The 14959-nt window shown below is 35.0% G+C and overlaps 1 non-coding gene across 1 annotated transcript; it reads right to left on the bottom strand.

Moving 5' to 3' along the window:
* Nucleotides 1-11979: 11979 nt before the first annotated feature.
* On the bottom strand, nucleotides 11980-12086 carry LOC116138315. Its single transcript, XR_004129278.1, has one exon. It is a non-coding gene; the product is annotated as a small nucleolar RNA R71 (small nucleolar RNA).
* Between the last annotated feature and the right edge of the window lie 2873 nt (nucleotides 12087-14959).

Raw genomic sequence — 14959 nt, 5'->3', positions numbered from 1 at the left:
TGTTGATTTCGCCGGTGGGAAATATTTAGTTAGTAACCTTTATGCCAATTCATTCCAGGTGGTGATTGATCCTACAAGTAGTGCCAATAACAATCCCTTTGCTTTATCTCTTAATAAAAATGGAAATAATCTAAACCTAATGGCATCATCTGACACTCCATTTGCTTTAATGTGTTGCATATCTCCAAGAAGTTAGCAATATGTGAGTTTGGATCTTCATTTGCATTTCCCCCAAACTGTACCGACTGTTGGATCATTTGGATGATTGTCAGTTTTATCTCAAATTGTTGGCTTGTACTAGTGGCCTAGTGATACTTGGACCATTACCATCAACTGTGGGCAATGAGAATTCCCTTAAAGTTCTATCGTTCCCCATTTCTATGCGTAGTGTCTCTTCTCTCTCTCTTCATTCTCTAATAAGTCTTCTTGTTGTTCTCTCGATCTCCAGATCAATGGGAACTACAGGGAGACTTCTTACTCTTCACATAAACAACAAAAAGAAGAAAAAAAAAGATCTTGAGATTACACAAACTAAATATAATCAAAGTAAAACTAAAGGTAAAACTGAAAATTAAAACTTCAACTTAGCGAAAATTAGAAGATTTCAATATCAGCACAAAATCAATCCCCGGCTTCGGTGCCAAAAACGTGATGCGTTGTTTGACAAACAAGCATATGTAGCAATTGCACTAGTTACAAAAAGTAATACAATGATGAAGTAGAGTATCGTTCCCACAAGGATTGCATGCTAATTACTAAGTTTCCTAATTCTATTACTAATTAAAGAATACAAAAATGTTGGAATTGTAGGGTAAAGTAAAGCTAAAATTTAAAACACAAAATCAAACAACTAAAATTAAAACTAAACTAATCAACTCAAATTCAAATCAAGGCAAAAGAGGTTAGGGTTCGACTTCACTAGGGTACTCTAATTTAACCTAAAATTTCTATTGCTTCCAAATTTACATTCAAAGGATTATAAATCGAATTCCTTAAGTTGCAGAATATACCTTCGCAGGCTATATTCTCCTACCTATCCCTATTAAACTTAGACACCCAACACAATGAAGATTAATAGTTCAAAGTTTATTAAGCTAAGTGGAATCCTATAAAAATGTCATAGATCACTAAACCTATCCCTAGCATTTGCTTAATCTATGGTGTTTACTCTAAGAAGCTAACACATGGATCACTTCTCAGTCTTATCATGCTCAACATTCAATTGAAAAAAAAAAAAAAAACAACAACATCCAATTGCATTAAGTACAAGAATAAAAGCATAATCCAAGTAATAGAACTCGAAAACAACACAAATTTATAGACTAAACCATTGTAATCCAAGTTACATCAAAACCCTAATCCAAAAGTGAGTTAGTTCATGCTCAAAATAAAGAAAAATATCACATAAATTAAAAATGTGGAGTTCAACATATTAGAAATTGAAAGAGAAACGAATTCTTCCCTAATTTGGAGATCCAAATTCTTCAAATCTCCTTCTCCTCTTCCTCTTACCTAAAAATGTCGACCCCCCTTCAAAAGGAACTAAGTCTCTTTTAAATAGTTGACCAAAACCCTAGGAACTAATACAATACAAGTAAAACACAATGTTTTACAAAAACATATTTCTTCAGTTTTCGCCATGGGATCGATTTGAATTTCACAGACCCATCAGTCTAGAGGCTAGCTTGTGGTGGCAAAGAGAGAACCTTGCCACGGCAAACTCTTGCTGATCTTTGCTGAAATTATGAAATTACCCTCAGCTTGCTTTTTCGTTTGAATCTTCAATCTTTATGATCCCCAATAGGAACAAACTCCAACGGTGCTTCCAATCAGCATCAGAATTCCCCCGATCTTTAAATTTCACTTGATTCCAGGTCCAGAAACTCATTTTTGCTTGATTTTGCTCCAACTGCACGTTTTGGCCTAAAACATAAAATATACAAATTTAAGTAGTAATTCAGGCACAAAACTTAATAAGAAGTATCTGAAATCCTACAAAAAGCATAAAGAAAATCGAATAATCCTAGGATTATCAATACCACCTTGTCTGAATTTGGTGGCACTACTTGGTCCAAACGATCCAACCTCTGGTTCATCGTTTGGAGGGTGTTATCAAATCTTTCCTGGGAATGGATTACACCAGGATCTGCCTGGGAGGTCGAGGGTATGCTCCCTGCAACATTTTGGGGAGTTGGAACTACTTTGGGATGAGTAGCTTCCTGATTACGGGGAATCTCCTCATTGTTGGTGCTTGTGCACTCGATTTCGAAACCACGAGCCATGAGAGCTTGTGGTTGATCTTTGAAGATGAAACTAACGGGTTAATTGAGATTACCAGATAGAGAGCTAATGTGAATCAAGCCTTCCTTCTAGTGCTAAACTGTTGATGCGTGATTTTGACACCAACAACTTTGCATGTGCAAATGCTAAGAGATTATACGTAAGATGATTATGAGAGTTGATTATGGTATTGTTTTCACAGTAGCATGCAAAGACGTAAAAAATAAAAGAGACAATAAAGTTTTTATAGTGGTTCAGATGCTTACACCAACTATTTTCTTTTATATGAGTATGTTCCTGGTCATTAGCCAAGATTGCAAGAGGTCACGAACTACGATCTGGTATTACAAGCGCTTGATTTCTAAGTGTTTTTAGAGAATGTCAAGCCAGTCTCTTTCTAGTAGTATGTCTTTGCTATTTTCTTTTGTTGAATTCAAGGGGTCTGATCCCAATTTGGTGAAGGGGAGCTACCTATTTATACCCGCTATGCTCAAGGTAATGATTACATTTCTACAAGTGGGTTGTTGCCGTGCAAATCTCTCCTATCTTCCCATTGGTTGAGAACTTAAAGAATATCCTTCAATTAAATTGAGTTGGACAAGTGTTCGAACCAAATTCATTCACAGACAAAACTTGAGTCGGCTTGGTTGCTGTTAGCTATACTCTTTCTGTCTTTGGAGATGTGGTAGATTCTGGACAGTGAGAAGCCTTCCTGAATTTTGATTGGTGTTTACTGACATCAACATAGGTTAGCCCTTATTTTAGGCATAACAATTATATATATAATAATAAAATCTTTAAAATGCTCATTTTAAATTCCAAAAAGACCCTTCAAAATTGTAAAACCCCTCCCTAGCCGGGTATTTCCTAAGTATCCCTTGGCCATTGAGAACCTAGAAAACGCACGCCTAGGAAAGAAGTTTATTTTAAAATCCTATTTAAAGAATAAACTTGTAGTTTAAAACATATATATAGATATATGTGTTTAATTAAATTTTTTTTTTTATTTACATTTTAATAAGTTCATTGTATAATCAAAAAATATAATTTCCTTTCTTGGAGTAAATTATGAAATCCATAGTAATACTTACTAGAACATACACACTTTTATAAAATTTACTAGCAATTTGATTTCCTTTATTAATANAAAGTAATGTGAAATTCATTATCAATATGGTAAGAAATAAATAAAGGGTTGTTTTAGATGTGTTTCACGTAAACCGTACAGTAGTAACAGTTGGCATACGCCAGTTAGACGTAAGGCAGCAGCCAGATGACATGATATAATATAAGCACCTTTTTTCTATACGTTTTGGTAGACTACTTATAATCCCATCTCATCTCATGCATCTCGATATTCATATTGGGTGCTTTTTGTCAAACACCGTGTCTCAAACTGAATCCTCTCTTTCTTATTAGACACAAAATTCTTTTATCAAACTATTATATCAAAGAAAATATAGCTATAGCCATAGAGCTTCTCAACTACTTTCTGTTAAGGTGTCATTTCTTCATTCTTTTCTTTTTGTGTGTGTGTGTGTGTTTTTTTTTAGATAAACATGACGAATGCATTTTATTTTTACGTTTTCAATTATTTTTTTAGACAAACATGGCAAACACCTTTTCATTTTTTTTTCTTGTCCAATCATTTTCAATATTTCAAAAGAACAAAACACAGATACCCAAAATTCATAAAAAAACACACCCTAAACCTTTTATTTTCATTTTTGAAAACAGAAAAATATAATATAATATTCAACTAGCTTTACCTTAATTAGACAATTTAGAACTCGAACCCTCATTAGTTATTTGAAATGAATAACATTAGTAAAAAATAATATAAAAATAGAAAAAAATTAGAATATTCGGATATCATGTAAGGATATCGCAAGGCAATAACCTTATGTCTCACTCTTATATATCTATATTATTAATAATGTTAGTGATTAATAATTAAATTCAACATCTATAAAAAAACATGCATTGATAGGTTGACAGTGACACGACTCATCCTAACCCTTCATATCCCATAGGATCTGACGCTCCCATGAGACTTGGGTGATCGAGATATGCCATGTGGAAATCTATAAAAACTTGTGAACCTGTTTTCCTAAATACACTTTCCATGAAATCATTCTCTTGGTTTACTTAGTTTTGAGGAAAAGAGTAAATGACATATTCCTACACAAGTCTTGAGAAATGGAAAGTTCCCACTCTGGTTTCATAAATTTCAGACTCTCACCCTTAAATTAATAGAAAATTGTTTAATGTAACGGGTCATTGAACCCACCCCATTCCAAACCACTACCACAACCATCTCACCCCTCTCTCCCTCCCTCCTTTCTCTTTCATATCTAGTTAACCAGCTAACATCACCCTACCACTGTTGCCTCTTCTTTTTCTTCTACTACTTTTGTCTCCTCTCTTTCTTCTTCTCTTCCTCCTACTTTCTTTCTTCTTCCCTCTTCTCCCTTCTCAAAATAGGCTTTAAGGTGGCTGGATTTGGCCGCTATAAGGCCATCACACTATGGCCAAATTTGGCCATGACATGAAGGCCTTACAACAGCCAAATCCAATAGCCTCGGAGCCACCAGAAGACAACAGATGACTAGATCTAGTTGCCGCAAGACACCAAGTGCCAATCTCCACCTCACACAATACCAACACTTATTGATGTAGAACGTCTGACGGATGAATTCATGGAGCGGGTTGAACGTTAGAAGTCCATGTGTAAAGCCCAAATATTCTAAATGAGCATGCCCCATTCTAACGACAATAACTTTTGATCTGGGAGGATTTATAGAGCTTGTAAGATACCATTGGAAAACTTATTTCGATCCTATCAATGTGGCAATCAGCTTTACCTGATTGGAGGTCATTTTTGAGGTCAAAATCTACCATTTTGGTGTGTTTCAGGGTTGTTTTAGTTGTCTATGCATTTTTCCTATTTTATTTTGGGTTTTCTTGTTTTAATTAATTTAGTTTTTGTTTCCTTTTGTTATTAGGAGTCTTATTGGGGTTGGTTGTCACCCTATATAAACTCATTTTTCATTTTGGATGTTATTAAATGAATTAATTCAGATTTTAAGGCTTAAGTTTCTGTGATTGAGACTTGTTATCAGTTCTAAAGGTGTAGTTGAGTGCTAGCCTTGTTTTATTATGCTAACTCACTGCGTTAGTTGGTATCAGAGCATGCAACATTTGTCTGATCTAATGGCAGGTGATGAAGTTGTAGGCGGCAACGGTTCTGATGACGAAGATCAGGGAGCTGAGACCTCACAAGTGGTGGCATTGAGAGCTTTGGAGCAATGAATAGATCTTAGATTCCAGTGCTTAGAATGACACTTTGAAGAAATTGCAGATCGACCTGATGCTTTGAGCGTAGATGCCAACAGAAATAGGAATGATGAAAGGCAACATACCGAGGATGATACCGCTCATGGATGACCTATTGGCAGACCTGTTTTTGTAAATAAACGTAGACAACCAGTTTACGTGGAATAGTCAGACGAAGAAGATGGTTATTGTGAAGAACCTAAAAGGAACATGGGGTATTGCAGAAATCAGTATAGTGACAGAGAATCCAAAGAATTTAGATTAAAGGTAGATATCCCTTGTTTTAGAGGAAATTTAGATATTCAGGAATTTTTGGATTGGATGGCAGAAGTAGATAGGTTTTTTTGAATATATGGAGATCTCAAAGGGGAGAAGGGTGAAACTGGGTGCATGTAGGTTTAAGGGAAGAGCTTCTGCATGGTGGGAAAGATTACTGGCCAGAAGATTTTTTGAGGTGAGAGCACTAGTTAGGACATGGTATAGAATGAAGCAACTGTTACAAAAAGATTTTCTCCCTCTTGATTATGAACAGATCTTGTTCCAGCAATACTAGAGATGTAATCAAGGACAAAAATCTGTGCATGATTATACCATAGAGTTTAAGAGGTTGGCGGAAAGGAATGACTTGAGGGAGACTGAATGCTAGCAAGTTGCTAGATATTTGGAAAGTCTGAAAGCATTTATCAAAGAAAAAATAAGGGTGCAAGTAATGCGGAATTTAGCGGAGGCATGACACTTTGCATTAAAGGCTGAATTGTTGTTGCAAGATAAGAGTAGACTAGATCATTCATGCAAGAATTACAACGGGGAGAATTACAGAACAAATAATGAAAAGAATAAGGCAAGTTAGGATGTTCTTGCACGCAATGACCGGGTTAGAGAAGAAAGGGCGGCCAGACAACAAAAGATAGTAGAGGCAAAGGAAGGGTAGAAAGTTGCAAATCCCTATGCAAAATCGATCCCTGGGAAGTGTTTCAAATGTAATCAATTTGGTCATAGATCGAGCGATTGTCCTCTCAGAAAAGCAGTCCATGTTTTGGAATGAGGAGAAGAGGATGGTGAAGTTTATTGTGGTCCAGATGGGGATGATGACAAGTATGAGGATGATGAAGATGAAGATGAAGATGATGATGATGGCTAGAACTATTTGGTGAGGAGACTGATGCTGATGCCAAAACAGGAGGACAACACCCAGTGACATCAATTATTTCAAACCAGGTGCACTACCACTAACCTTTTATTTGATTTGATTATTGACAATGGTAGTTATGAAAATATTAATAGCAAAGATGTTGTTGAGAAATTGGGTGTAAAAACTGAGAAGCACCCAATGCATATACCATCGGGTGGATTAAAGCAGTAGAGAAAGTTCAAGTGACAGAACGGTGCAAGGTTCTTTTTTCCATTGGGCAATACAAAGATGAGGTATATATTGATGTTATCGATATGGATGCTTGTAATTTATTATTTGGTAGACCATGGCAATTCGATGTGGCAGCACAACATGATTGGAGAGACAATACCTTTAAGTTGGAGAAAGATAGCGTCAAATTCACCTTGTTACCAATGAAAAAGTGTTCCAAAACCAAAGCCTCTAAAGTGGAGGGGAGGACCTTCTTTACTATTACACATGGGGTTGGAGTTAAAAGCTACTTTTAAGGCGTCAAAGGTGATGCATGCACTAATTGTGAAGCAAGTATTGACCACTAAAGGAGAGTTGAACATAGAAGAGTACCTAGAAGCAATCAAGCCATTATTAGAAGAATTTAGTGAGGTGATGTGATAAGAGCTTGAAAATACACACTTATTTAGTGGTTTACCGAGATTAATTGTGGAAAATTAGACTTAATTTGGTAAAGTTGCTTAATATTTTCATAATTGTCTTTTACAAGATCACGGGTGTTTTTAAGTGTTTTTCAGGCTACTAGTGCTTAAATGTTATGCTTAGATGAAGAATCATGTCGGAAATAGAATTGGTGATGAGTGGAAAACGGATCTAGAATCAGAGTTGAATTGAAGAAGTTATGGAAGTTGAAGTAAAGAGAAGATTATAGATTACGTTTCAGCTTGAGCATGCCTTGGTCTTTTGAGAATATCTTAAGCTCTAGCACTTGGATTAAGACGATTGTTTGATTGTTGGAAAGCTGATTCAAAGGGCTACATTTCATATGTTTACCACTTCTCCAATGCTTATCGTTATCAAGTTTAAAAATCACCATCTCTAAAGAATAGTGGAATGATGTGGGAAGAAGAAGAGATTATTATGCTACAGCATAGTGCCGCGGCACACTCTGGCTAGTAGCTGTGCCATAGCACAGTGTTGTGGCACACTTTTCCAGTAGCTACCATGCTACAGCACAGTGCCAGGGCACAGTCACGACAGTTAAGAAATTGTTATCCGTTTTTAGGTAGGAAAATAAGGTTAAAAGTCCTAAACCAAATAGAATTAAGAAAAATAAAACCCTAACCCTTGTGGGATATAAATAGAAGTCTTTTAGCATTATTTTAGGGATCCCTGGGGGAGAAGAAGAGGAGAAAAATCTATAGAGAAGAGAAGTAACAGAAGTTCTGGAACTTTGATTCACAATTTAGAGAAGTTTTTTTTCTTGTTCTTTTCTTGTAAACTCATGATGATTGTTTTAATAAAGATGATTGTTTCTTTCATATTTATTATAAACTAAATTTATTCTCTAGGGCTAAGATGTAGCCCAATCTTTTGATTATGTATTGATTTATGCTTGTTAATTTTTATTAAGAATTCTTCCTAAGTTTTACTATTATACCTAATGCTTTTGATTCTTAAGGGCCCTTGAATTGAATGAACTAATGGACTAGGTTGAGATCGAGAGATGATACTTGGTTGGTATACGGTAGTGAAACCATAGGTTGAGCGAACGCTAGCATAGGTTACCGCGACTTGTGAGGTTTTGGTAAACTCCATAGAGCGTAATGATCTTCAATTGCTTAAATCTGATTAGAGATAATTTGAGTTAGTAATTAGGAGTTAATTCAATAATTGTTAGAGAGAAATTTATTAGATATTTAGGGAGTTTGACCTGCAGGAAGAGCTTAATAAAATTAGCATAAGTGATCGATACATATGACTAAGAGTTGGTGTGACGTCTATGCCCTAGGTCTAGTCATCTTGTTTTAACCCAAAGGTTTATTTTAATTATCCTCTGTTCAGTTCTCTTTTTAATTTCAATTGTTAATTTAGTTTAGATTTTCCTTGATACAATTTAGATTGATCAAATAGTAATAGGATAGTTTAATTGGTAATTGATAGTAGTAATTCCCTTGGGTTCGATATCTGTAATTTTACACTTTATTACTTGCACGATTTCGTACACTTGCGAAAATTCACAACAAGTTTTTGGCACCGTTGCCGAGGAATTATTATATTATCAATATCAATACAAACTATTTAGTTGCTAATTTGGTTTGTAATTTATTTTTATTTATTTATTTATTTTTTGTTTTTAGTGCTTTAATTTTTATTTCTGTATTTTTAGTGTTGAACCGTATAGAGGAGTTAGGTTCAATGGCAGATACAGGAGGAGAAGAAGTTCAAAGGGCACTCAAGGATTACTCAAGACCTACAATTGAGGGATGTGCTTCTAGTATTAGGAGACCACCGATTCAAGCAAATACCTTCGAGATAAAGCCAGTGTAAAACCCCTCCCTAGCCGGGTATTTCCTAAGTATCCCTTGGCCATTGAGAACCTAGAAAACGCATGCTTAGGAAAGAAGTTTATTTTAAAATCCTATTTAAAGAATAAACTTGTAGTTTATAAACATATTTATTTATTAATTCAATTTCTAAACTATAATAAGTTCATTGTATAAATCAAAAAAGAAATATAGTTTCCTTTCTTGGAGTAAATTATGAAATCCATAGTAATACTTACTAGAGCATATATACTTTTACAAAATTTACTAGTAATTTGGTTTCCTTTATTAATACAACATATTTACTCCATTATGAAATATGAACATAATTACTACACTAAATATTAGCAAAACTATTCAATAGTCATCATTAAAACATCCCTTCATGCTCATAGCGTCCCTCGGAATCCTCTCCCAGCTTCATGCCTTAATCCTTACCTGCAAAACATTTTAAAACATTTCAAAACATTTCGTGGGGTGAGCGCTAATCACTCAGTAAGGAATATGGCCATTCATAAACTATTAAGGTTCATTATACAAGTATATTACTTAGGACCTTACCTACTTACAAAACATGACCTTCATTCTTTGACATAACAAGTTCATAAAACATATCATATACTTTGGACTTTTCTCATAAACATAAGTCATAACATAATCATACATAATATAACATAGAACATATATGACTTATGAAATATTCATGTACATGGCATGCTTATTTCTTTTGTCTTTATACTTGATGGTTTCATTAGTCTTTGTTATCCGATCGGATTCATTTAAACCATTACCTTGTTCTTGGTCGTCACCTCAAAGGACTCATGGTTTCCATAAGAATTCCATTCCTCTGATCTTGGTTTATACCTCAAGAGACTCATGGAATTCATTCTTTAACATTTCATAAATTTTTCATAAGACAACTAAATAAGCTATATGCATTACCATTATGAATGCAAACATATGGACTAACATATCCCATGCTCAATCATACTATATTCTCCTACTAAACTTCTTAACTTAATTCATTCAATTTCTCATACAATACAAGGAATTTCAGTAGTAAGATTATTCAGGGGTTTATTAGAATTAGAAACAAATGGGAATTTCCATTAAGAAGGTGGATGCCATACAGTTCGTTACTTTCAAGCAATTTTTCCATTATCTTCTAATTCGAATTTATTTTTGGCTAAAACATAAAAGTTTTAGGTCTGTTTCTCAACTTTTTAACACTTCAAGAATCAACTCAATCAGACTTCTATAACTTCAGTTATGACTGATTCAGTGAAGCATGTACAGTATAAGTCTCAAAAAGCCAAATCCGAATTCTATTCATTTTAACCATGTCACCTTCATTTGCACATTCATATCATTTGCCATATCATTCTTAGTATAAAAGGCCATAAAAACCTCCCTTTTTACAGAACCAAAAAGTGCCAAAACATCGTCCAACTACAAATCTCTTAATTGGCATAATCATCCTCCACATGCACACATACACCAATCAACACACCCATTTAAACAATCCATAACCAAAACATAGCATCACACTCATATTAACATAAATAAATGTAAGTTTCATAAACCCTAGGTGTTATCAATTGTAGTCATAAGGGAGATTTTTTCCTTACCTTAGTATTCAAAGCACAAGGACACTCCTCCTTAGCTCCAAAGGTTCCCCCTTTCTACCTTACACACATAACCACTTATGAATTTCTCTTTTAACTAAAAGATCAGAAAAACTAGGGTTTTGAAACTCACCTTAAACCCTGAAATTGAAGGTCTTTAAGTGTGGATGGTGATCTCCTTTGAAAATCAACTTGAAATCCTATGAAAATTTGAGAATAAAATGTTTGGATTAGTGGCTTTTATGGTGGATTTGAGAGATGAAGAAGAAGATGATATGTTTGGGGTGCACAAGGCCGACTACTCTCTCTTTAAACCTTGTAAATATTTATTCCCTTGTTGCCCTAATGTGATTGGTCAATAAAAGCTAGATATAAGGGTCATTTGGCATAAATTTTTCATATAAGGGCGTTTTGGTCATTTCTACCACAACATAAAGATTAGCACTCATTTAATGCCATTTGACTTCTTTAAAGCACTTAAAAATTAAGAAATCCCATTAGGTAAATGGATAACTTACCCTTGGTGCACTTTTATGGATACTTATTACATATGGATTCGTATGAAAAGACCATTATACCCTTGGTTACCGTTTACGCCATTTAACCATATCAATCAACTTTATGACCATTCTACCCTCATTTCTCTTCAATGACATCATCCCTTACACTTTATAATGGCCATGTCTCGAAATACATGTAAATTGACCATTTTACCCTTCCATTCAAAAAAAAGAAAATTACTTGAAAGGTAAATTTCATACCTTAGGGCATCGGAATAATAACGCGGGGTTTACAACCAGACATTATTCAGATGATACAACATTCAATTCAATTCACAGTGTTGTTTAGCGATGATCCTAATTTGCATATCACAAATTTTCTAGAACTATGTGATACATTTCGACAATATGGGGTATTTGATGATGCAATTAGGTTAAGGCTTTTCCCATTCTCTCTTTAGGATAAAGGTAAGGCTTGGTTAATTTCTCTACCACCTGGAAGCATCACTACTTGGAATGAGTTAGTTCAAATGTTCCTTGCGAAATATTTTTTGCCAATCAAGTTAGCCAAGATGAGGAGTGACATCATAATTTTTTTCCAACAAGATATGGAGTCGCTTTATGAAGCTTGGGAGAGATATAAGGATCTCTTACGGAGGTGTCCTCACCATGGGTTACCAATATGGTCTCAAGTGCAAACATTTTACAATGGGTTGATGCAAATACACAAGCCATGGTAGATGCTGCAAGTAGGGGAGTCTTGAATAACAAAACACCAGAGAAAGCCTATAATCTGATTAAAGTGATGGCAAGCAATAACTATAGAAGGCCTCTAGAGAGAAATTCAACAAGGAAAGCAACGGGAGTGCACGAAGTTGATGGCTACACCGCTTTGGCTGCTCAACTTTCAACCATCCAAAAGCAATTAGGAGTTGCCCTAAAGGTAAATGCTATTGAAACTCGTTCTCTAACTGTAACAACTGCTGAAAACTAATAAAATGCATGCACGATTTCAATAGAAAATTGGGCCCAAAGTTTTCTTTTTATTATAATTCATATGTCTTTTATACACAAAGAGTACTGTTTACAAAATTCTCCCTTGGCTTGAACGAATTTCGTCTCATTTATAGGAAAATATTTCATTTATTTTCCAAAATTATGCTATTGGCCCAATTATTTTAATTGTATAACTCATAAGTCCTTAATTCTTCATATAATGGCATTTTTGTCATTTCACACTAGACATAATTATTACTTAATTAATGCCATTAAATGCAATGAAGCCTACTCATCCTTGACTTTTTCAATGCTTATCCATAGGCAAAATGACCATTTCGCCCCTAATGCCTTTCTATGGATAATTGATTCATACTATTCCAAATGAATCGACTATTTTGCCCTTAGTTATGTTTTATGCTTTTCAACATAAAATTAACATCTAAAGGACTATTTTGAGTTAGGAACATACCTTTGACATCTTGGGTATTACAATTCACCATAGGTCTAAGGCTCATGTACCGGGCACAATGCAATATACAAACAAGTACATAGCATACATTTCAAAAACAATCAATTTTTGAAATTGGTGGGTTAATTAAATTATCCCTTGACAATTTGAAGATCTGTAATTTGGTCTAAAAGTTTTGAAACTTTACAATCTGGCCCCTGCGTACTCGGAAGTGCACTCGCTGTGGCGATGTGTTAGATCGCTGTAGCGTGTGCTGGTTAACTTGATGTTCATGATCTACGTGCAATCGCCGCGGCGAGCGCTACTTTCGTACAGCGCTAGTCCTAAGGACGATTGCTGCGACGATGGTTTATATCGCCGCAGCGAGCGCTGATTTCGTAATTAGCGTGAACGCCAAACACGCACGCCCCGGCGATGGGTTATATCTTCACGGCAAGCGTGCACTGATCTGTAGCTCCAGATCAGTTCATACAGTAACCAAAAACACACCAAACGGATTTTGCAATCAATCATACACACTGATTTCAACAAAATTCCATCACCCAATATACCAAACTTGTAGATCATCAACAAATTAAAATTAATTGATTAATTGATTTCTTAAAACATGCTTTTAAGGCAGATTTTACGCAGATTCTTTAAGGCAACATATTATCAATCAAATACATGTAATCAACCATCCACATAAAACTGTAAAATCTGGTACCCTAGGCTCTGATACAACTGTTAGGAAACGATCCATTGAGGCAGCGGAAAACAAAAACAATAATAACAAGGATCGTTCCATAGAACCAAGATCAGGGTACAATTTTACAGTTTATACCAAGTAAGAATCTATAGAAAATTAATCTAGAGTTTAAGAAATCATACGCATGTTTGGAGGCTCCTCCAAATTTGTCTCTGAATGTATTTTGCTACCGACCCAAGTGTACTGTCGAACCGACGTAGTCCACTCGAAGACAATCGCAACGAACTAAGGAAGGATTTGCTAGATCCCTATTTAGCCTTAAGAAACACAGAAAAAGGAGAGTAATGATGTTTGGCAAAAACCAAATCTAGCGTGAGAGTGTTTAGGGGCTGTAGCTTTTTCTCTTTTCAATGAATAATGAAATAGTGAATCCTTTGTTTACAAAGAAAACTTTTTCTTTTAGTGATGTTTTAATTGCCCTATTCCCACATGGAATAGGCTTGTTCCAACCCAAACACCCCATGTTTCCAAACACTCACAATTAGATATTTTATATTAGTTCTCATTATCTCAATAAAAATCAATTAATTATATTTATATATATATATTATATTTAAAAAAAATGATAATTTATTTAATATATAGCGAACTCATATTTAAATGTAATTTCGCTTATTTATAACTTTTCTAACAATCAAATAAAGGCTAAACCTCAGCAATTTAATTGCACTGTGAATATACCAAATACCCTTCGCCTAAAAGACGAAAACGCCATTCTTACTTCCTGAGTCTTAAATTATCTTCTATGTGTGTGACCTATAGACTCTCATCATACCGTAGTGTATAGTATCACGATTACACCAATTAATCGTCTCACTAAGACACGGACCAAGATTGGCCCTTAGCAAGCATCATGCCACCCGATAGTTGGATTCACAAAGTAGCTACCTGTCACGATATGGTTACCGTATAATTCGATCCTTTCATCATATGTTATCTCGACGAGACGAAGGCATAGAAATAGTGTCACCTTCGTTTACTCTCTATATTATGTATTCAGTTTCTGACCAATGACCTATTTTATAAACTGGATAGAGCAACAACTCAATCCCACGTGGCCATAGTTTTAGTGTCATTGCCATATACTGAATTGCGTTGTGAGATAACTTCTCCCTTTCATCATATGGTTACCGTACAATTCGATCCTTCATCATAGTTTTATCTCGACAGCGACGAAGGCATAGAATATGTCAACCTTCGGTTACTCTCTATATTATGTATTCAGTTTCTGGACCATGACCTATTTTATAAACTGGATAGAGCAACAACTCAATCCCACTGTGGCCTAGTTTTAGTGTCATTGCCATATACTGATGCGTTGTGAGATAACTTC

This window comes from Pistacia vera, unplaced genomic scaffold (genome assembly GCF_008641045.1).
Source record: "Pistacia vera cultivar Batoury unplaced genomic scaffold, PisVer_v2 Contig34, whole genome shotgun sequence".
NCBI classification, from domain to species: Eukaryota; Viridiplantae; Streptophyta; class Magnoliopsida; order Sapindales; family Anacardiaceae; genus Pistacia; species Pistacia vera.
The sequence above is the reverse complement of the archived record's forward strand: the minus strand, read 5'-3'. Positions and strand labels throughout refer to the sequence as shown.